Raw genomic sequence first — 22936 nt, 5'->3', positions numbered from 1 at the left:
ACACTGCAAAGATTTCAGTTCATGATGGTTTGGATGGAGGAACTGCACAAAATGAATTATTAGATTAGTCTTCACTAAACATCTAGTTGTTTAACAGTGCCTAACAATTCTGGATGATTTAAACAAACTAGTTGGGGTCGCACCTGGTTAAGAAATACCAAGAGTGCAGATTAGAGTAAGAAGTCTAAAAAAATACTTCAGAAAACAATGCAAACTTTTTTTGGTATTGTTGCTTTTAAAACAAAATCAACCAACCAAAAACAATATACGGTAACATCTACTGAACTCATAAAAAAGGCTAGCTTGATTTGAAGACTTCACTTTTTATATACATAATAGATTTCATATAATATCACTAGTTTTCAAATACAAAACTTTAAACACAAAGGTTATTTATACAGCATTGAACAGAAGCCATAGATTTCCTATGTCTTATCGAACATGCTGATTTTCTCACAACTAATGAATGTGCATGTATTGGGCTCATGAATTTGGTTCGTTGCTAAAAATGAAACAAATAGAATTGTTATTTTTAATTAATCTATCTTCTTTTACAGCACATATTCTTAGAAAAATTAGGATCATAGTGAGTTTGGAGTTGTTAAGTGTTGTAGTTCTTCCATATGCTTATAACCTATCTCCCCTCTAGCTTTCTACTAGGGAAAAAAATCCTTCATTAAATGTCTGGAGATGGGAGATGTTTTTATCCCTCTTAATGAAAACATACCATTTAAAGGTTATTGATCACACACAACAAATAGCAGTCCATGCCACACTGCTAAAAAAAATGACAGTAGTTCCTCATTCATATCTATACATCTACACACACACAATAGTTCCTCATTCATATCTATACATCTACACACACTATATAGCAGTGACCATTCATAATGAGCATGGTGATTATGCTCTAGTCTTATTACTTTCTGTTTGTTGATCAGTAACGCAAAAGGATACAATATAACTATAAATATATATCTTGGTGCACATAATTATATATTACATTCTTAAACTTCTGGTTTCATTGATGGAATTAAGTGATGTCTCCTATCATAGATGGCTTTGAAAGGAATTCAGACATGTTCATCTTTGGTATAAGAAGCTGGAGAATTCTGGGAATTGAAGTCTACACCTGTTAAAGTCCCCAAGTATGAAAAACACTGATCCTATGATCCATTCATAAATGGAAAACAATGGGACTTCCATCTAATTTTTGAGCCAAAGAGACAGAAAACAATTTTAATTTCCCCCTTAAATGTAAGTATTCTTCATTGTTCAATTGGGCTATCATATATAAATTATATCTGAATGTTATATAAGGAGAGGGTAAATCTCATTCTTTTCCTATTTCTATTTGGCTATCCTTTTCAATCAATCCCTTACCTACACCATGTGTTTGGAGTAGCTTGACCTTTATTTATCCTCTCCTCTCAACGCTATGACATCATTTGTTGGTAGACATCAGTATTGCTATGCACTGATAGATATTTTAAAAGAAAAACCCCATGGAAAAATAATTCACTAATTGCTTTGAACAGGGAACTTGCTAACAACAACACTTCTTGGGCTTAGTAAGTCAAATAATAAATGTACGTGTATAGCTATGCAGGTATTCCACGCAGATCCTTGTTAATTGCCACACTGCTGCCTCAGCTGAGTTGCGCACAGAACCACCTCGCCCGTTTCAGTTCTGCCCTGCACCACTGCGGCCCCGACTTTCTAGAATGCGGCAACATTTTGTGACGTCACAATCCCACTCTGGCGGGCCAAGCCAGAACGAGGCAGCCGAACACCGCATCCCGGCGGAGTCTTCGGATTCAAGCGGCCCACCATTATGCGGAAAGCTCTGCTTCTTTATTGTGCTGCTTTCCCTTGCATGGCGGTCCTCGTTGCCATCCAGATACCAAATTTACGCGACGTGGAGGGGGAAAAAAAAGTGCTCCTTCTAAGGCAGCAGAGTGCGCCATCCCCTCGTACTTCGTTTGCGCTCTGTTGATCCGACTTCTCCGGAATTGGAAATGGAAAGTAGAAAGCAAAACAAACGAAAAAAAGAATCGCTCGCTCCCCCACTTTTTCTTCTCCAACACGGAAGGGCTTGGTTTAGCAGCTGAAGGGCAAGATTGTCTCCTCAGCAATTCCAAGAGGCTTTTCTTTTCTTTCTTTTTTTTTCATTATGAAAGTCACGCTCGCAATGCTTGTGGCAATGCTACCAAGGCCTTGCAGGCAAATCTCCTTCCTTGCTTCCCAGTGGGAAGCCTTGATTGAGATGAGAGAATAAATTATGCTTCGGAGGAGAAGGTCTCTCTCTCTCTCTCTCTCTGTGTGTGTGTGTGTGTGTGTGTGTGAAAAATACCCTTTGATCTTAGGTTGGGAGCCCTAGAGAGGAGGAGCTGAATGTTGAAAACAACCGTGCAAAAGGAACGTCTTCTAATTTAGAGAGCTGCAAAATAAGGAGAGGGGGAGTCCATTTCCCTTCCTCCAGCTTTTAAAAATACACGTCTTGGTCTGATGTCCAGATGAAGTTACTTAAGCAGATTTCATTATCAGTGATGAAATTGTTAAGAAGAAATTATGATTTTTTTTCCCTTGTTGAAGATTGAGATTAAAGAGCCAGCATGACAGCATGATTAAGGTGTGGAGTTTGGATGGGGAGATTCAAGTTCATCTGGAGGCTTATTGGGCAACTATGAAAATGGAACATTTTGTCCTTCTTAGTCAGGCTGCCTCACAGAGTTATTCTTCTGGTGAATAACATCAGAAAAGATTCCAGTGTTTTCCACTCAGAAATATTATGGAATATAAATATATGTCAAAGTGGTATTCTTTAAGTTCCCTTTTTTGCTTCAAAAAGAATTCTCAGTCCATTATATAATATGCAAAAGAAATGAATGTCCCATCAGTTGGCTCCTACTAGGTGTTCAAATTGCCCGTGCATGAATTCACATGATATATTGTCACATGTTTAATAAATTAGCTAATCAAGAATATCTGAAATCTTGTCACTATCTTGACAATTATTAGGAGGTTTTGTCTGGTATTATGTTGTGTTTTGTATTAACTTTCTAGTATAACTGATGCATCCCTGCAGATGGCATAACCACCTAGTATCTAATTTCTATGTTGCCATCATCTCTTGGCAATTTACTCCTCGTCTGTGCAGGCATTTTGCACCATTTTAAATTGTGATTCAGAAAAATAGGATGTATGAAGAGCAGAAGGGGAAGAATAGATATTAAAATCTGTAGTTCAAGGGACTGAAATCCAGTGAAACCTTGAAAGAAGCATCCAATACGATGGGAAGGTTTAAAAAGTGCAATTCATTTTATTTTCTTCCACCAGATTATTGTAGATCAGGAAAGCTTTGTCTATTTTAGGAGAAATCATTGGAAGACAAATAAATGGTCCTGCATAAATATGATAAAACATCAATGTCTGATCTGATCTAATGAGCAAGGTGGAAGTACTAATTCAAATTAGTCAGCTATTGAAAAACAACATTCTTTTCATTAGTGGTAAAGGCATAGTTGTAACTATGATCCATAGGCCTCTGAATTCCAACTACATTTTATGTAAGACTGATCTAACTTGGAGTAAATGAACAATGGATGATGCTAGGAATTTAAACCACATTTATGTCTCTGAACTTAGTCTGAGAAATGGAAATTTAACACTTTAAAGCAGAAGTCCATCACACATCTTTAGGGCATAAGGGTCTTTAATGCCATTTGGGCTTTCTCTCAAGAAAATGAGTAGAAAATTAACTGCAAGGCTACAGCATAGTTTACAGCATCTAACTGCTGTAAACTGTGCTGTAGCCTAGCAGTTAATTTGTAAAGAGTTTCACGGGAATGCAAAAGATGTCTGGTTGAAATGGATTTTTCTTCTGTGGCATTTTCCTCTTGTTCTACATCAAGAAACCCTGAATTGCCCTCACTGAATTAGTATCCATGGGTGTTTCAGTTCAGGTGCCAAGATAATAATCTGTTTACCTGAACTTAAATCCAGATTAAAGAAAAGCAATTCCTAGGATATCTGGCTTGCCACTACCAAATGAAAGCTGCATTGTTATTTGTTGTTATGTGTATCACTTAGGCCCAACTTTATGACAAGGTTGAAAATGGCAGCTTTGAACCTGAAGTACCTGCTCCCAATCTCAACAGAAAAACAGAACAAGGTAACTGTTTACCATCTTGCTAGAAACTATCCATATATGGATAGGTTTCTAACAAGATGGTAAACAGTAAGCCACCATCTGTATTGCTTTGCTGAATGGTGAAAAATCTGTTTATTAAAACCATTTGCTTTACAGACTAAATGATAGGTAATAGGCCACATAATACAGATCAGCCGCATTTCAAGGATTATACCGCATTAATTATGTTTATATTTACCAACACTTAGGTGGGCCTGATTGCTCACGCCCATAGGTCTGTTCATAAGTAGGGTTATAAGTAAATTTTATTTTATGAAACATCCTTCCCAGATTATGTGTATTTAAGTAATTTTATGATATTATGTTTACATATGTTAACCTTTACATATGTTCAAACCTTTCATAGGTCACACATTTTTCATAGTGTGCATTCAACAATTACATTTATCTAGAAAAATATAATGCTTGAAAATATTCAAGATACAGCAGTATTAGGAATAATACACCCATTTCTCTCACACACCCATAAGAATGTAGGGAAAATATACCATTAATAGATCATGATTTGCGGCCCACACTTTTCTTAAAAAATGCTACAGTATGAAAATATTTTCTACATCCAGGTGTATATAAATATAGCCCAACTTGATTTCATAATATTTTTTTTAGGAGGCCTCACTGGGAACCTTGGCTTCAGCACCATGGACAGCACCCAGGGTTTTGGCTGATTCCAGTCAGAGATGGTTTCTGCTCTCTCCCCTTTGTTCTTGTGCAATTTTAGGCCTAGGCTAACAAAGACATCCTAGTATAATGAAGGATAATTTAAGGACTCTCCCAGCCTTCCCACTTCTATTTGCACTGCTATCAACACCCTACAGATTTATACTACTTTTATTAATGCAATCACAATATTTTAACTTCAACTTATGCAATTCCTAGTATGGACTATGTTAGCAAAACAATATATAATTGACACAATATCTTTTCTATTTCTGGGCCAGTTGTTTGGGCTAGATTTCAGGAGACGAATATATAAACAATAAACATGAGGATGCCACCATGTTATTTAATGTATTTATTTCCCTTCCATTGTCTTTACACAGTTTAGATAACAAACTCTGTAAATATCAAATGAAACCTACCTGTTCTTGTACGATGTCCTAAATGGCCTGAATTGATAAGGCTACTAGGTTAGATGAACATCAGCATCTGGTATCACTTCATGACTGCATGTATGCTCAGCTGTTGGAATTACATTGTTTTGGACATTTATAGAAAGCTATGCATTTGGTTCAAATCTTCTTCTTTGGCAGATTATTCAACCAGCTGTTCAGGATGTCTTCAAGCCTCGCTCTTGGCATTCACCGCGTGCCTTAATTGTATGACATTAAATCAAGGTCCGCTGTGAACACGGAGAGACGGAGACTGTACTGTTCTCTCTTGCTCACTTGCTCTTTCCACAAACCAAAATAGCAAGCAACCTTTTGAAGAGAAAACTCACCCCCTGCCCTTTATCTCCCAGGCCCAATTTGAAGCTGAGGCTGCTTGCTAGCCCATCTGTCAAATCTACTGTGCAGGAGCCTATTTAAAGCTGCTTCCTTAAGCTGCTCTAATGTGGTGCGCTCTCTCTCTCTCTCTCTCTCTCTCTTTCCTCTCCTCTCTCATTCCTTAAGACTACAGAATGATATGGCTTTGCCCTGATTGCTCTTGAAGACTCCGGATTTGTTTTGCCAACCAGCTCTACCCCCCCTCCTCTTCAAAGCTGTCCATAGCCATTTGGATACCGCAGGGAAAGACATTTAAGCATCTCCAACTCTTCTGCATAAAGGAAGAGTCTGCAATAGTCACACACTTATATTTCTCAGACTGGGAAGTCTGCACAAATGAAAGAGGCAGAATGCATGTTGACTTGCTCGGTAAAGCGAAAAACATTAATGCAATAGCAGCTGCCCGTTCCCAAGAGGTTCGAACAGCCCATTTAGTTTGGTGACAGTGTCTTTGTGGGAGGAGGAAGTGGGGGAAGGAAGAGAAGGAGATGGAAGAATGGGGTAAGAACAGAAACACCACCACATGTTAAACTTGGCAGTAATTAAATCAGAATCAACTCCTGAGTGGATCCTGTGGCAAGAGGACTGCTTTACCAGGACTGGAGTCTGGTTATCAATGACTTGACTCCTGCAGCAGCTGGATAGTGGCATCTGGCTTCTGCTTCTCCACTGCACTGGCACACTGTTCCAATCCACAACAACAAATGGCCAAAGAACCCAGTTGTCCAAAGACCCCAGCAATAGCAGCAGCACCAGAGCTCGAGCTATCCAGAGGAAGTAGAGGGCAAATCATACATCACAGGCCTTCTGGGTGATACTTTGGTCTCCTAAGAAAGAAAAGCAAAAGAGATTGTGAGAGAAAAGGAGCCTGCTGCCTGGACCGGCATGAACGTGCTCAGTGGCTGCAGGTGACAAAGGCAGCAGATGTGGAATGAAGAGGGGTAGGAGTGGAGAAAGGAAGAGAGAAGAGGATTGAAATAAATTGGAGGGGAAAAACCTAACACAAAAGGCGGGGAAGCTTAGCCCCCCCAGCTGTCCCACTTGAGAAGAAGGAGCTGCACTTTTCTCTGATCAAGGGTGCCCTTCTGGCCCATTTGCCTCAAAAGCTGTTTCCACATGGATCAGAATCCAAAACTGGCCCAGGAGTTACATCACAACCACCACAAAGCTTGTTGGGTTATTTCTGAGCCCAAACTGAAGCAGCCTCTTAGTTTCTCAGAGAGGTGCAGAGGCCAAGCAAAAGACCATTGAAAACAAAAGCAATGCATTCAAAGGCAGGCAAAAAGGCAAAGGAGAATATGAAGCCCCCAGCCCCACTCCTTTCACTCTCCCAGATACAAGCAACCCCTACCCCATGGAAAAGGGGAGGAAAATCCAGGATTCCCTCCAGACCTTGAGCAAGTCAACCATCTCTCTGAATTGGGAAGGTAGCCGTCAATCTTTCTCCTGGGTCGGAGGTTGGGCTGTGGGAGAAAAGGTCCGGAGCTGTCCGACTTGCTGTGTGTTCGCCCTTGTTCGCTGCTTCAGCATTAGGATTAATGGCTCTCCAGCCAAACAAATAAGGCATCTGCCTCCAGTACAAGAGGATTATACGGGGGGCTGCTGACGTCATCGGGCAGGCAGATGTTTGCTCCAAAGTCCTGCTTGCCTCCCAGTGTCCTTGAAAGCCGCTCTCACCCGCCCGGAAGCAGGTCTAAGCCCCAGTTGGAGCAGGAGATCTGTTCCCTTCCATGGAGGACTATCATGCCTCAAAGCCATGAAAAAGCCCCCATGTAAAATACGCCTCATCCGGGATTTCAGATTTTTCAAGGTCAGAGCTTCCGATGACAGATTTCCCCAAAAGTCCAGCATGTTCAGCCTAGATTTACCTATCTTGTCAGTGAGACTGGTACTGGTGGCCATACCTTGCCCAGCCAAGAGGCTGGATTTCTTCATCTGGCCTCTACCTGAAGAAGGCTTTCTGCAAGCCCAGCACAATATCCCCTCCCCTTGCCATTCGAGTGGCCTCATTTACCAGCAACAGAAGGCGGCTGCTCCTCCAGCATCTTGCCTCCACCCCTTCCATGAAATGAGAACAGATTTGCTTTAAATACTCCTGGTGCGGAAGGGTGGGGGGGGGTGGGGGAGAAAAGAAGGCAGGGAGGTGGAAGAGGAGGCAGGGTTGATCACAGATTCACAGCTAAGCTTGCATTATATAAAATGCAGAGTCCTTTCGCATCACAATGGAGGGCAGCAGAGAGACAGAAGAGTTTGTACAGCAATTAATACAACAGCTGTAGATGCTGCATTACTGTGAAAGAATTAGTAGCCTTCTTTCTCCAAGGGTTGCATCTTTCCAAACTGGTGGGACAAACAGGCAATGAGAGAGACAGAAGGGAGAGGTAATGTCATTGCATTTGCTCTGATGAGTAGGAAGCACAATCACTCAACACAGTAATCCTGAGGCAAGGTATGCCTGAAGACCTTACCTTCACATCTGAATCAGATGTGATAAACTGTAAGATAAAACAGCACAAGATACTGAAGTATCCTGGTTTCAAATGCTTCTGGTATGAGTTGGTGTTGGTATGACAGCCACAAACCTTCAGGTAGTTCATGAGTAGTTGGCAATAGTTGTCTGCAATTGTCCACAAAAGAAGGGTGATGTACTTTAGTACCAACAAGGTTTCAGGTAACATCTGCAGTATCAGTAGTGTCTTCAGATGATTCAGTCCAGAAAAGTCAGAAAGAAACATTAAACCGCTGGCTCCATCAAGCAAACAAGAAGCAAAGTCTCTCTGATAGTGTTCCTGCATCTCTTAGTCTTCCGTGCATGCTTTTGGAAGTGCCAACTGGAGCAAATTCCCCTCTTCTCTCTCTGCTGCAAAGAGATCAGAATGGCAGGTCTTCTTTGCTGCCTCCATAAAAAGAGGCCCTTATATCCTTCTAATATCTGTAAGACATAGCTGGGAACAGGGAGGAGAATTAAAATTTTGGGATGGATTCAAAAAGCTTGGTAATGACATCAAGGTCTTCAGGAAGGGTGAACCAAAATTCAAAGTGTGAAAAGAAAAAAATATCCAAAGGGACAAATGTTGCTTTAAAGGCAGGATGTTGCTTTGCTTGGCTCTGAAACAGATGACTCATCAGCCTGGTTTCTTCGAACTAAACAATAGTGTCATAATTCAGCTCCAACCACTAGGGAAGCCTAGATCCTGGCGTCCCTTGTCAAGAGAAGAATAGATCACCAATACAGAGGGGCGAGTGATATGCCTGGCCTGCATGCCTTATTGAGATCGGCTGTGTATTATCTTTGTCTGTCAGCCTGGCATTTCATTTTTTCCATTTGGGAAGTGGGACACTGATAGCATCTATTTAATTTATACTGGTGTCACTCAGCTAATGGAAGAACTGAACTGTAGCTTTTCTTTTGTCTTTCTGAACACGCACACATGCACAAATGCTCACATTTTTCTTTGACAGGTGACAAAATGTGTGTGGTATTATAACTGCTGATGTCCTGTAAACCTAGCATACTAGGCTAGTTTATAGGGGGAAATTGCAAAGGGTATGCATGCTTTGACCGATGATAGCTCTCTATATGGGCTATTTGTGCCTGTCCTTGTAAAATTTACTTTCAAAACAAGCAGCTCCCACCAAGCATTTATGGATTCTCCTGTGGTGTGGAATGACAGAATCTGCAACAATAATAGTGATATTATTATTCTAGAGAGATAATCCAAGTTTAATATCCGTTCGCTGTCCATGGTTTTGATAGATCCCAAGATAGTCGGAGGGAGAAAAGAACTGCTCTCCTTTTCACCATTTTGATTATTTGGTTTAATGGGTTGTAAAAATGTAGAAGTAATTTCATATTAAATTCGATATTTATCTTGGGAAGTTCTCATAGACACCCACACACCCACACACCCACAGACACACACACCCCACCCCACCCACACACCTCTTTTAGAAAATATGAGAACATTATAAAAAAGCTAGAATAGATTGTTGTTATGCCAAACAGACTGTAAATCACAAAGTAGTTTTCAGAAAGAAGTAAGGAGTATATAATGATGTGTACACAAAATAATGGAGGAGTAGTTGAAACATAATGTTACTATTTCACATTTGATAGTCACCATTTCAACATGAATATAAAGAGAAATAAATGCGGCATGGTATGTTGGAGGAAAAACTTGATACTTAGAAGAAAAACCGTTACTGCATTATTCCATTTGAAGCCCTTCAAAGACTGTTTTGAATTATACAACAAATGCTTTTTAAATGGTGAGCAAAACACTAATTTCTGCCATGATTTTGAAAACTTTATACGTGCAGAGGGATAATTTAACGGATAGACATTATTTCTACCCAGCTGGAAAATTCTCTTTTGGGGCAACATCTTTAGAATCTGTGACCCAACCCGCAATCGCAGGCGGTATTGGTAATCTCCTCTTTTGCCTTTTGTCTAAGGAATCCCGTAGCTTGCGCTAACGTTTGAGTCTTGTTTGGAGGTTAAAAATACACAGTGGTACATTTTCATCTGAGAGCGCTGGGTCAAATCTCTTCCTTCTCGTAAAGAATAGCAGATCGACGCCGGGGTGTTTTAAAAAGGAGACCCTTTCTCTCTTTCTTTCTCGTGCTCGTCTTTCCTTTCGCTGCCGTCCTTCTCTTCTCTCCCTATCAGAGAAGGATGTTTCCACTGCAGGGACAAACGTCTTCCATTCTTTCCTGAGGCTGCGAGGTTCCGTTTGGAGATAAGGGGACGGTGCGTTGGTGGAGCGCTAGCAGCGGTGGGGCACGCCGAGCCCAACGGGACCAGGACCCTCCTTGCCATCTGCCTTTCTCCCCTTTGAAGACCCGAAGTTGCTCGTTGGGGAAGGCGGGCTGGCCACTGCGGAGCCGGCCAACTCGGTAGAGGGGTGAGGACGCCTCGGTCTCGGCTAGGCAGGGCCAGGGCTGGAGGAGGCTCCTCTCAAAGGCTCCCTGGGCTTGAGGCGGCCTTCCCTGCCTCCTCTCTGCGGCCTCGGCACAAAGCCCCTCGCCATTCCCCCCCTCCCCCCGGCCTGGCAGGCACCAAAGCGTCGCCGCCGCCGCCGCCGCGCCACATAGCTTCAGCACCACAACAAAGAGAAGCCCGTCGGAATGCTCCGCGGCGCCCTTTCCCGGCCAAACAGCCGCGACTTTGGCTGGCCTTTGCCTCCCCTGGGAAGGAGAGGCTGGTCCGGCACCGCGTAGAGAAGCGAGGAGCCCCTTGGGCGCAGCTCAATCGCGGCAGAATCGGGAGCGGAGAGTGAGAGAATCCCAGCCCGCAAGGCAGAGGCCGTCGCCGGCATCCTCCCCGCAACTCGCCGGGCTGCATTCCTTTAAGCGGCGCGCCTCCCGCTGCCCCTCGCCCAGATCGCCTCCCTGGCCGCCGCCTGGAACCCGGCCCAGGAAAAGCCTCGCTCGGAAACCGCCCAGAGACCGCTTCCAACTTCGTCCCGCCCTCTCCTGCGCCGCCAGAGCCTCAGCCTTCAAGGCACCTTGACCTGACCATCAGGGCGAGCCTTGCTTGGGACTCTCTTGCTCGCCTTGTATCCGCCCCTTGGGCTAAGCTCGGAGCACCAGGTGGCTCCTTCCTTCCTTCCTTCCTTCCTTCCTTCCTTCCTTCCTTCCTTGCCAGCGCTAGCAAGTTGGGAGGCGACCGCGGTGGTACTTACAGGCGGTGCTGAAGATTTGCCTCGGCCGGACTGCTGGCGCTGGCGGAGAACCCTCCCAGGGATTTGCTGCTTGACATCCAGCCGAAAAGCGGCGGTGCGAGCCTGCCCGCCTGCTCCGGGAGCGCTGTAGCAGCAGCTGCACTTCTGCCTCCTCCGCCTCCTCCTCCTCCCGTTTGCTCATTCCCTTCCTCCACTCCCGCGCGTCGGCTCGGCGTCCCTCATTGCTCTTCTCTTCCAATAGGGGGCAGGTCGCCGCCTGCATCCTAAACAGAGCGAAACATTCCGTCCCTTTCCGTAGGCATCTGGGTACCTCTTTGCAAGCCCCCGGCCGCAGCACAAAAGAGCATCTCTCTCTCTCCCTCCCTCCCTCTTCCCCTCCACCCCCCTCTCACCTTCTCTTTCTCTCCCCCCCTGCCTTGTTTGCCTCCCAACAATTTGCATGGTGGTGACCTGTCCTTAATGCGGGAGGGGCAACGTCTTGATTTTTAAAAGGATATTTATTTATTTATGTATTTGGCAGGTGAACTCCCTGCCCCCTTTAAGTATCACATCAAGTTTCAGCGTTGGGGAAAAATACATATATATATATATTCGCTGTGAGGAGGAGGTGGAGGAAGCGCGCGCCGGCAGCCCTCCTGCCCCTCCTGCCCACGCTCGGTTCCGTCTCCTCCGCTGGCCCCCTCCGGGTCCCACAAAGGTCACCCCGGAGAAAAAACCCGCGATTCTTCTCCCGCCTCTGTCCGAAAAGCAACGGCGTCGCTCTCCAGGGTTTGCAAACTTTTGAGAATCGAAATTTTAGGCCGTGTGTGTTTGCGAACAAGGTTCAACCAAATGCAGGAGCTTAAGGAATGTTATATTTATTAGAACCCACCGGGTCATAATCCAACCTGCACCGGCTTGTTATATTTTAACCGCGGAAGTCCTGTTTTGCTTTGCGTTTTTTTTCTTTCTTTCTTTTTTTAAAAAAAAACCCACTTCCAAATATGTTTTACTGTATTCAAGGAAGAATACAAATGAAAAATCAATGATTTTTTTTTAAAGAAAAGTATTTTAGACTGCATGAGAAAAGTAGGCAGCTGCTATATTCGCGTTTGTCTTTGCTATTCATCACAAATCGCAGGAGTTTAGGGAAAAGTCAGGTGCCTGGCAAACGGCGCCCGAAGGAACGAGTTGCAAGGAGGCACAAGAGCGCGCGCGCGCGTCCACCACCACCACCGCCCCCCGCTCCAGTTGCACACGCACACGAACCCTCGCGACCCAGAGAAAGGCAAAGTTCCCAACGCCTGGCTGCACAGCTCGTTTCCCGCCCGCCCGCCTGCCTTTCAGAACTGCGCGGCTCTTCCTCCGGGCCAGAGGAGGGATGGCGAGCTGGGTTGAGTCCCCCCATCCCTTCCCTATTCCTTCCCGCCCCCCCCCCCATTGCCACCCGCCGCCCTAATCTCGCCCGCCCGCCTTGCTTAGTGCCAGGTTGCGGTCTCTGGGGCTGGGAAGCCCTCCTAACTCGGTGCCTGCCGGGGGGACGGCGGGAAGGGGGACAAGCCGCGTTAGCGCCCCTTGTTTTCATACTCAAAACTCCTCCGTTACGCCTCCCCTACGTACACCTAATCTCTAAGAGGTGCCTTCAGCCTTCAGCGTCTTTCCCGAGGATTTAGGAGCGCCGCGGGCTCTTTGCAGACCTCTGTAAGGGGAAGCAGAGAGGTTCCCCCCTCCCCCGGAACAGGAATGGTTCAAAAGTCCCGGTTACCTTAAATTTCCCCTTTGGGCTTCTTTGGTGCCCCCATCCTCTTCCCGAGTCCGGCGGGATTGGGTTTAAATGGGTTCTAATCCGACTCTGAAGGAAAGAAAAAGGTATCTAATCTTCCTCGTTCTCGCCTCCTCCCTCCGGCACGCATTGTCCAGTTATAGCCTTTCTCAGGTTACCTTTGAATTATTATTATTTTTGAAGTGACCCGAGATCCCTACAAGGCCCCACCAAAGAGGGAAGAACACCGGAATGAAACCCCCTCGCCAGGCCAGCCAAGGAGAGCTCCTGAAAGAACGGAGTCAGGGGCTAACAAAGGAGAAGTCGCCTCAGGATCCTTGACCTTCCCCTAGGAAAAGAGAAATCCAAATTCACTACTGCCCAATACCTGGTAGGGGAGGAGAGAATTGCAGGGAATCTCGAAGGTTTCCCCCTGGAGATCTGAAGCAAGCAAGCGCCCGCATTTCCCAGCCATGTGAACTAGCGGTTGCACCCTCAGCCCCGCATATTAGAGCCCTCAGATACTCTGGAGTATATCTCCCATTATCCCCAGTGGACAATATTGTTCGGACCTACTGGGATTGTCTCAGATACGAACAGTAGAGTTGAGAAGTGGCATCCAATCTACTATTCCACCGAACTTCACTGGCGTATTGAAGTCTTTTTTGTTTCAGTTGGAGGAATATCCGCACTTTCTGCCGACCCTTCTAAGTAGGGGTCACCCGCAGCTTCCTTCTTCCACTCCCAGACTATTGCCTATCTAACACCCAGCACTGGCCAATGTCATTTAATTGCAAGGGCTACCCTCGCCGCCTTTCGTTCACTCAAATAGAGGCAGGCCTCCAGAGGCGGCATAATGCCAGCAGTCTTGCTTTAAGATAGGGCAAGGTTACCATGTAGTGGTAAAACTCTTGAAGCCCTTTTAGCATCATTGTTTTGAGTCCAGTAACACAACTTCCCTGGTTCTAGTGTCTCTCCTTTTTTATTCATCCACTTCCACGGATGTTAGCCACGACACCCGACCGAGTCAGTGAGACTAGAAAAATGAGGTGCGGTTTTTAGTGGATTCTCGAGATCCCTGCCCTGGGTCTGTTTTCATAAATTGGAACTGCATTGGGACTGCTAAAAGGGACCAATCTGTCAGCAAGAAATCTGCCAACCCTCCCCGCCACTGCCTCATAACCCCATAACTCAGGCAAGCATGCTGGCCGGCTCATTTTGGGGATGGACCAAGAAATAGGCTTGACCTGATGTAGTTCTCACTCGTTTTGAAACTCTGACGCGGGTTTCAACGCAGGCAGTTTTGAAAACGTAACCCAGCCTATGGCAGTGATTATCCAAGGCTGTATTTTCGCTGGTCAGAAAGAAATGATTAAGAGAGGGTGGGAAAGGAGCCCAAGGTGTTCTTTGTTGTGTCGTCACAAGGGACATTAGCATATCAAGCGAGGAAGGGAACAACAGCACTGGACTTCTTTCCCTACCCCCCTCTTCTCCCTTCTTTCATTTGAAGACAATGTAGCGCTCCTCATAGAAAATCTTCGGAGAGAGTTCTTGGCTTTGTGCAGGATCTCCAGCCATTCGCTTCCGTCCAATTGCCAGACTAGAACCGGAATGTCATGATAGCAAGGAGGCCTGAGCTCCATTCTTTTCTCCCTCGGGTCCATTTAACTCTACTTACAAATTTCGCCAGAACCTACCTATTGTCCAGTGCTGTATCTGGTTGTCCCCAGAGCAACTTTGTGGTCAGAGACCTGACTTATTCAAAATAACTTGGTTCCCTGTATCTGAAACATAGAAACATCACTGAGGTACCGCATTTGCTTGGAAGATGCCCTGACGGGGGAGACAGTAAAACGAAGTCTAAGAATCATCCCTAAAATAAATTAATTTGAGACTGCCTTCTTCTAATCCAATGACAAGGAGCAATAGTAGCAGTAATAATATTGATTATGGTAGCAACATATGCAGGGGCCAAAACGCAGGGTTTTCTAAGAAAACCAGTGCTCAACATCATCCAGAAAATTATGATTGCCATGAACATTTCTGCCAATCTTCTGGCCTTTACAATTCCCAGTTTGCATCCCCAATGAGCCCAACACAGTTTCTACTGCTGGTATTTTATTTTCACAGGATTCCTTTTTGCATTCTCAAGTGGGTGCTCACACTCGCCATTCTCTTCCCAAACCAACCATCTGAATCACTTGGTCCTCTTTCCAATGCCACTGTTTCAGCTGTGTGTCATGACTTTAGATATGTGCCAAAAGGATTTTATAAATAATTGAGGTGAAATTTTAAAAGCTGTGCTGGGAAAAGGAAGAATGCTGCTCATCAGAAGAAATTTTCATGGAAAAAATGTACTTCAAATTATATTGTATACCATAGTACCCTGTCTTACATCATCAATTCGGTCTGTGTTCAGGTGAGCCTCAAGTTACTCAGGTATGCATCAGAATGAACAGAATAAAATGTAATCACGGTAGTCTAATGTGAAGAAGGCCAGCCAATGCTTATAGTACACATGTTTATATTAGTAGGAGTTACTGATTACCTTAATTGGTGACTTCCATGTTAATTTAAGCTCAGTGCTCTTAAGTAGAAGAGGAGACTTGTAGACTAATACATTCCAAGAATGCTAGGTTGGAAAAGCCTGCAATGGTGCATGGCTTCTGGCAAAACAAGTTTATTGGCTTCTTTTGGATTCATTCCTAGTTTCTGAATAATTATGGGAAGCATCTCCCCCTTATTCTGATGTATTGTACTACCATCCCAGACTATTGGCTATACTGGCTAGGAGTGGTAGGCCAACCCATTAGGAAGACCCACAACTGAAAAGGGATAACTTTAGACTCAAGTAAGCTGTAAATCTTCATCCCATCTCAATGAAAAATGTGTTACAGTGATTAAACACTGGAGCTTAACACTGTCCTTCTTAGGCTTAATAGTATAAAGGCCAGCACCATCATAGACACTCCTGGTTTTTTTTTTAATGAAATTCAGATCCATAGAATAAATGAACATTACTAAGTCCTAGCTCTGATTTATTTTTCAATAAATAATGTTGAAATTAGTATAACTTAAAGTAAATGATAGTAGCTTGATATGTAGCTATGTTCTTACCCTACCCTATCCTATCCTACCCTACCTTACCTTACCCTACCCTATCCTACCCTATCCTATCCTATCCATTTATAGGAAAGGAAAAAAACCAAATTTAGCTAAAGCAGAAAAGGTATAAAATTAAACATTTTTAGCATTTTTTAAAAAAAACAGATTGGAGAGAAGAACTGAAGATGTTGTGTGTAGATCCTGGCCTTCAAATTCTTTTGTGAGGGTATCAGCAGAAGCAGCAACACATTTTTGATCTGGAAAGGCACAACAATACGGTGCGGTGCATTTTGGTTTAATTCAGAAAGTCTGAGAGATGCCAACGGATGGGGATTTTCTAAATTTGAATGCATTTCTAGAAAATCCAGGCTAACAGCCATTAAGGAAAGGGGGAAAGGAGTTGGCGGGGGGGAGGAACCACATTAAAGATTGCTGTGGCCAAAGTTCCTTTGCAGGCTGGGCCATGAAAGGGGGCTTTTCCTATTCTGTGTGAAATCTCTGTTGTTGTTTGGCAAACAATGGGCGACTGGGAAGCTGAAGGAATGAATAGGCAATCTGCAGGATGCCTGTGGGTCAGTGCTTGGGGTCTCTGTCCTAAAGCCCTATTTCTCAGCTTGCCACAATAAAGTACCATGGGGTTTAAGGCTTTGCTGGGTCACTGGCCATCTTCTATTATTCAGCATCTCACAAGGTGGAGGGGGGGGGGGTGCTTATTAATCAGCACTGACCAGAGGCCCCCTTTGGAAATGAGAAAAGAAAAGAAGGGGGGCACATATTCATACAGAGAATGAGAGAAAGAGAGAGAGAGAGAGAGAACCCTGAACAAGACTTCTTGAAAGCAAGCTCAGCCATTGGCACTTTGGGCCCAAGTTTCCCATTGCCCTCCCCCTATTTATCCCTCCAAAACTTCCAAATCAGATCACAGGACAACTGGACTCTGCTCCCCCTGTCTCAGGCCTTCTCTCCTTTCCTTGGCTCTGAAGATGATGGAAACTTTCTTGAAAGTAAGGACAGCTTTTGTTCCAATGCTGAGCCTGGCGGGAAACTAAAATGGGTATTGGAAGCACATACTGGCTTCTGATTCTGAACTTAGGAGAGGCTTCGGGGCCCCTACTGTCCTGGGAGTAGAAGGAAATTCAGACTTGGAGCTGTGGGCTTTTCAGTTGATGGATGAGATATCACTCCTGAAATTATCTGAGGATTTTTTCCCCTCCCTTTTCAAGTGGAATGGAAGGTTGTTGAATATATTAACTGGAAGAGGTTGAAGTTTCTTGACAAAGTTTTAACTAGTGTACCTGCTACCAACCACCTTAGGTTGAAGGGTGAAAAAGATTATTTACATTGGGAGAAATATGGTGGCATTATAAGCAAATTATTAGGGTGAAGCTTTAGAGCTAAATAAGTGGTTGTTTCGATGTGTGGTTTTCTTGATTTCAGATCTAATTTAGGGTAAACGAGCTACTGATTTTCCCAAAGAGTTAGGAATACATTAGTCTATTATGGCTTTGTATTACTGGAGTTGTTTATATGAAACAATCTGTTGATATTCCTGGATATACACTCCTGAGAAACTGTATTTCCCCTTTAAAAGATTACAAATGCAGTATTGCTTTTCTTTTCTAAATGCAGTTTCCTGTAAGCAATTGTTACTAAATTTGGTTTAAAAGAAGTGAGTAAATCTGAGTCACCATGTGTTTACTTGGGTGTAAACTCCATTAAATAAAATGCAATTTACTTCTGAGCAAATATATACAAGAAGGGGTGGAATGGCTACATTCTCAGATATGCTTAGGTGTGAGTTACACAAAGCTCAGGGTAACTTACAGCCAAATAAACATACATAGAATGCCACTGCCTATTCCATTTGACTAGGAACAAGCTTCTTATTGTTGGTTAGTTGGCTTTGCTTATGTATTAATTGAGAATTAGCTTCAAAATGTACAGCTCATGCTGAAAGTGCAAAGGCATAAAGTGTCCACGAAGTAATGAATTTGTTTATCATTGCAAATACTGAATTCTTGGTTATTCTGTTTTTCTTTCCCTCCATCCCCCACAGATATTAACATCAACAGTAACCCCCAAAAGTATAGAGAGGGAAATTGTCTTTATGTATTTTTGCTTTAAGTAGTGGATTTGGAGCCTGGTCAAGTGGTTTATTGATATAGGAGATGGCGATGGGGGTTTTTTTGGGCGGGGGGGGGGAGGCAATGGAAGCCTCTCTGATTGTTTTGATTGTTAATGTTTATATGGTGTTTGCTACCTTCCCAGGGTTATATTACATAATATGGACAACTATATAAGTCAAGTATAGAAACAAACAAGACTGGAAAGAGTCTTCCCCTTCCTCCATATGATCCTTTTGGATATTCAGGTTAAAATTTTCTGAATGGTAGAAGCCCTATTTATCAGGTCTTGCTGATGAAGAGAATAATAATCCCAGTGACACTCCTGTAGGATTTCCACAGTTCCCATTGGAAGCTCAAGATTCATACCATTTAAAAACCATTTCTTTCAGTGATTGCAGTGGGCGAATGCTTTCTTGATATTCTCCCCCTTTTCTCTCTCTCTCTCCCCCCCTTCTTTCTTCTCTTCTCGAGACCCTGTTCCTCAGATTTTACAGAAGTTGACATTTTAGCAAAGAAGTAATCAAATGTTATCTAAATTATTTAGAGCATGGGATTAAAGCCCTTAATGCTGCATGCTGACAAGCTTTCAAATGTAGTCTGGAGGAACAACTTTGTTGTAGTCTTCCCCCTTAGTGTACTCTTAGAAAATATTTTTCAGATGTCCTGTGAATTGTTCCTGGAATTCATGCATTGGGAGGATGAATAATTCTTTTGTAAATTATGCTCCAAAGGAATTAATAAAATCATTCAAAATACAGCCCAAATCTGTTATACATGCCATTGTGGCACCTGTAATGACATTCTGTTAGAAGATTAGTTGCTTTCATGGGTATTTGTTAAAAATATTGCAAACTTGTTCTTTTGAAACCCTGTTTGGTTTGCTATGCAGAATGGATATTAATTCAGTAAATCTTCATATTTTCAGTGTTAATCTCTGCATTTGAAAGCTTTAAACCTGTTTCCCTCGTCTTCCCAACTCCCACTGACTTTTTTCTCATACATACCATGGAATAACTCTGACAGTTAATCACAACATTTAACCTTCTCAGTTAATGTTGATAAATGTCACTCTTTATATCAGCATATGGCTTTGGTTTGCGATTTGAATATGTGTTTATTTAACTGGGACTTTCCTTTAGCAAAAACATGTTACCTTATCAATGAATTGTACTCTACCTGATTTGCTATTCATTTTGAAATGTTGTAGTAAGAGAACAGATTGCAATGTATTCAAATGGAGTGTATCCTGGTGTGAATTTAATCCATAGTAGTAGAATGAGAATCTCTTTGACATATCATTTAGAGCTAATATTATCTTAGATAATGGGCAACTTTCCCCAGGTTTGCTAACAGAGAAAAGGGAAATGTCAAGGTTAGGTTTTGCAGAATGTTATATTTGAATAACATTCACATATTATTCTAAATTAGTAAGATCATTCTTTTTTAACTTGTATTAATATGCCATTTTATAAGGTCAGATTCTACTGCATTTTCTCATGCTCTAAGTACCATTTTCTATTAGTGGCCTCATCAACTCAAAGAACAGATTCTTGATGCTGGAAGGAATGACTACACTTGTTCCATAGGGATGCACAGTAGGACTTTTGTAGAATGAAGGAAGAAAGATTTTTCATATATTACAATACCCTTCACAATTCTCTAGTGTCATAAATTACCAATTTCTTATTCATGAAAGATGTCATTAATCAAGTAATATTGAAATGAAGATGTGCATAAAGTCATAAGTAGATTGTACTGAAAATGTTCAAAATGCTGAATTTAGATATGGGTTCTCTGAAAATATCTGCTCTTTTTTCCTTCTGTCTTTCTTTCTTATGCATTTTGGTAGAAGGATTTTCTGGTGATAGCACTGTAACATTTGATAAATTTGTTGGTTAAATCAGACATTTAAAATCCTTTGATGGAGCCCTCAGGTTACCAGGCAATAGATTTGTAAAATGTTGCATGGAATCCAATAGTAGTTTTTTGGTAATGGAAAGTAATTTAGTCAGTGGAAACCATCTTATTATTTCCATTCCCTGTGTCTGGTAACCCATGTGTTTCTAGATGATTCCATATCACTCAAGAACATATTTTCAGGAAACTCTGAGCGGCTGTATTATATAGGATATATTCGTGAAAATCAATATATCCTACACAGATACACAGACACACACAAATAAAGTGTTCTCTCCATTTACTTTCCAGCACTAATGTGGAATTCTAATGCACAATTCCTATAAATCAGAAGCATAGATTTCCATCATTTCTGCTGGAAATGCACAAAAAAAACTGCATAGCTAAAATGGAAAGAAAATATTCTGAACATTTCCATCAATAGGGGCAGGGCGAAAGAAAATCACAGCTAGCCTATATGCGTGCAACATAGTCTCATCCACTTTTCACATTACCCTGCCCATTGAAGACTCACCCCTTCTCAATTCTGCCAATATTTATCTGAAAGACAAGGCTGCCCCCACCTGATAATTCCCCTTTAAAATAGGAGCATTGTCTTTGATCTACTGAGAGCATGATGGTGGGTGAGGATTTTTCCCCCTTCCTAATCTTCCTTTTGGAGAATGTGAGGGAAGGAAGGGAGGGGGAGGGAAGAATCATCTTACGTTTAGTATTTTTTTGCTTTTCAGGTAAATGTAGTAAGTTCACCATATATGCTACCTCCTTACAAACTCCCTTCATTATTACATTTCACCTTGAGGTACATATGATTCCTGGATATATTTAGAGTGTTTATCCATCTTAGCTCAGTGTTGTCTATTCTGATTGACAGGGGCTTTTTAGAGACTCTGACAAAAGGTCTTCCCATCCCTTATTTATCTGATCCTTTCAGCTACAGATACCAAGGACTGAACTCATGTCCTTGCACTGAACTACAGTTCTTTTCCTAGCAAAACCAGGATGGGAAAGATATTAACTTAAAGTAGTTTTCTCCTTCTTTATCATATAGGTGGTCATATTTTTTTCTTAAGATGTTTCCTGCTGTGATCCACTTTTTTCATTGTATAAAACACAGCATGCCTTTTCTTCTTCAAAACTATTTTATTCATATGTAAATTAAGCCAATCAGTCTATTAATTAACCAAAAGAACTGTCCTATGTAGGCTTACTTGAATGTAAATCCTTTTAGTTCAATACAGACGGGTGTGCAGCAAAACTTATTTGATTAACCAGTTAAAATTTCTAAGTAGGTTTATTATTTTCCTTTAAACACCCACCAGGACTTGAAATTTCAGTGGGAGCCATTTTGGAGATACGTATGTTATTAATGCTCTTGTATAACATTCTCACTAGCTTTTTGCATCCAACATTTTATTTTGAATTATCCAAGTTTAAAAATAATGCCCCTCTCCCCAATCATTGATGTGTTCTGCAGGACAGTTTACTGGAAGCAGAAAAGGGCATATTGGTTCCAACATTTATTTAAAAGAGGTGGAAAATAAAGAAGAAAGTTATAGCAGCATTGGGCCTGGAATACCAATGCTTAGAATGATACATTTAGAAATAAAGTAGGAATCCCAGTTATTCCAAAAGAGTGCTAGAGAGTGAACCTCGAACAAACAATAGGAAACTGTGACCACAGGACATTTAGTGTTACAGAAAGAGGGGTAGAAGGGCTATATGTCAGATTGGCACCAGCAGGGGTCATCTGCAGCCCCAGAAAGCCCTTGAACCAGTAATGTTAAATCAGAGTCCTCTTTTCATTTTTTTTGTTTTCTCCTTTGATATTAGCTGGATTACCAGGACCTCCATCAGAATTCCACCATGATGCCACATCATCAGTGCATTTTTCTGTTTGAATGTGTGCATGTAATTAAACAAGAGAAGCAGTGAGCCCAGTCTTGTGAACTCAGCAGTCTGGATCATTGATTTTTTAAAATGAGTGATTACCTAATGTTTGTGGCTAAAAGCTGTCATAATATTTGATACTGGCACTTGGCAAAGTCTCTGGATTGGAACCTGGATACTATGTCTGACATCAATATTGCCTGTAAATTTTTTCCATCACTAAATTCAGATGATGGTCATCCTTCAACACTTCAAAACCTTCACTACCAATTCCAAAAGCAAGTCAATAGGTTGCAGTAGCCAGCATTAAATGAAATGTAGTCTACGGATGTTCAGGTATGCTCTTCAGAGGTTTCAGGTGTATTGAAATGGTTCCTAATATTCTAATTCTGTTTTGAAATTCCAAACTAGTGAGTGTTTCAAACCTAGAAGCTCTGGTTTCACTGAAGAAACATGAAAAGCAGATCCTGTTGGATATTGTCTCTCTAATTTATAATTAGAAAACAGAAATATTCTCATCAATAAATTATACTAGCAAATCTTATTTGCATGGAGTCACTTGCTTCTCTTTAATTTATTCCTATTTTTTTTCTCCAGAAGTCACATTTCTTTCATTTGTATTCTACCTTTTCATTCACAGAGATTTTTTTTCTCCCTTTGCATTGTTCAGCTTTCTCTTCTCTCAACTGGGAAAATCATTTCTTACCTGGGAAGAGGGAGGGAGGCATGAAATAAAGTCCTCGGTGTTTTGCATATGCTTTAACACTGATCCAGCT

The 22936-nt window shown here is 42.3% G+C and overlaps 1 long non-coding RNA gene across 1 annotated transcript; it reads right to left on the bottom strand.

Moving 5' to 3' along the window:
• Positions 1-5213: 5213 nt before the first annotated feature.
• On the bottom strand, positions 5214-9581 carry LOC148126395 (uncharacterized). The gene is made up of 2 exons (XR_015743224.1): positions 7093-9581; positions 5214-6527 (listed from the first exon to the last, which is right to left on the bottom strand). It is a non-coding gene; the product is annotated as an uncharacterized LOC148126395 (long non-coding RNA).
• Between the last annotated feature and the right edge of the window lie 13355 nt (positions 9582-22936).

The sequence above is a fragment of the Pseudonaja textilis genome, chromosome 3, assembly GCF_049901715.1.
Source record: "Pseudonaja textilis isolate UNSWEBS1 chromosome 3, rPseTex1.2, whole genome shotgun sequence".
Taxonomy (NCBI): Eukaryota; Metazoa; Chordata; class Lepidosauria; order Squamata; family Elapidae; genus Pseudonaja; species Pseudonaja textilis.
The sequence above is the reverse complement of the archived record's forward strand: the minus strand, read 5'-3'. Positions and strand labels throughout refer to the sequence as shown.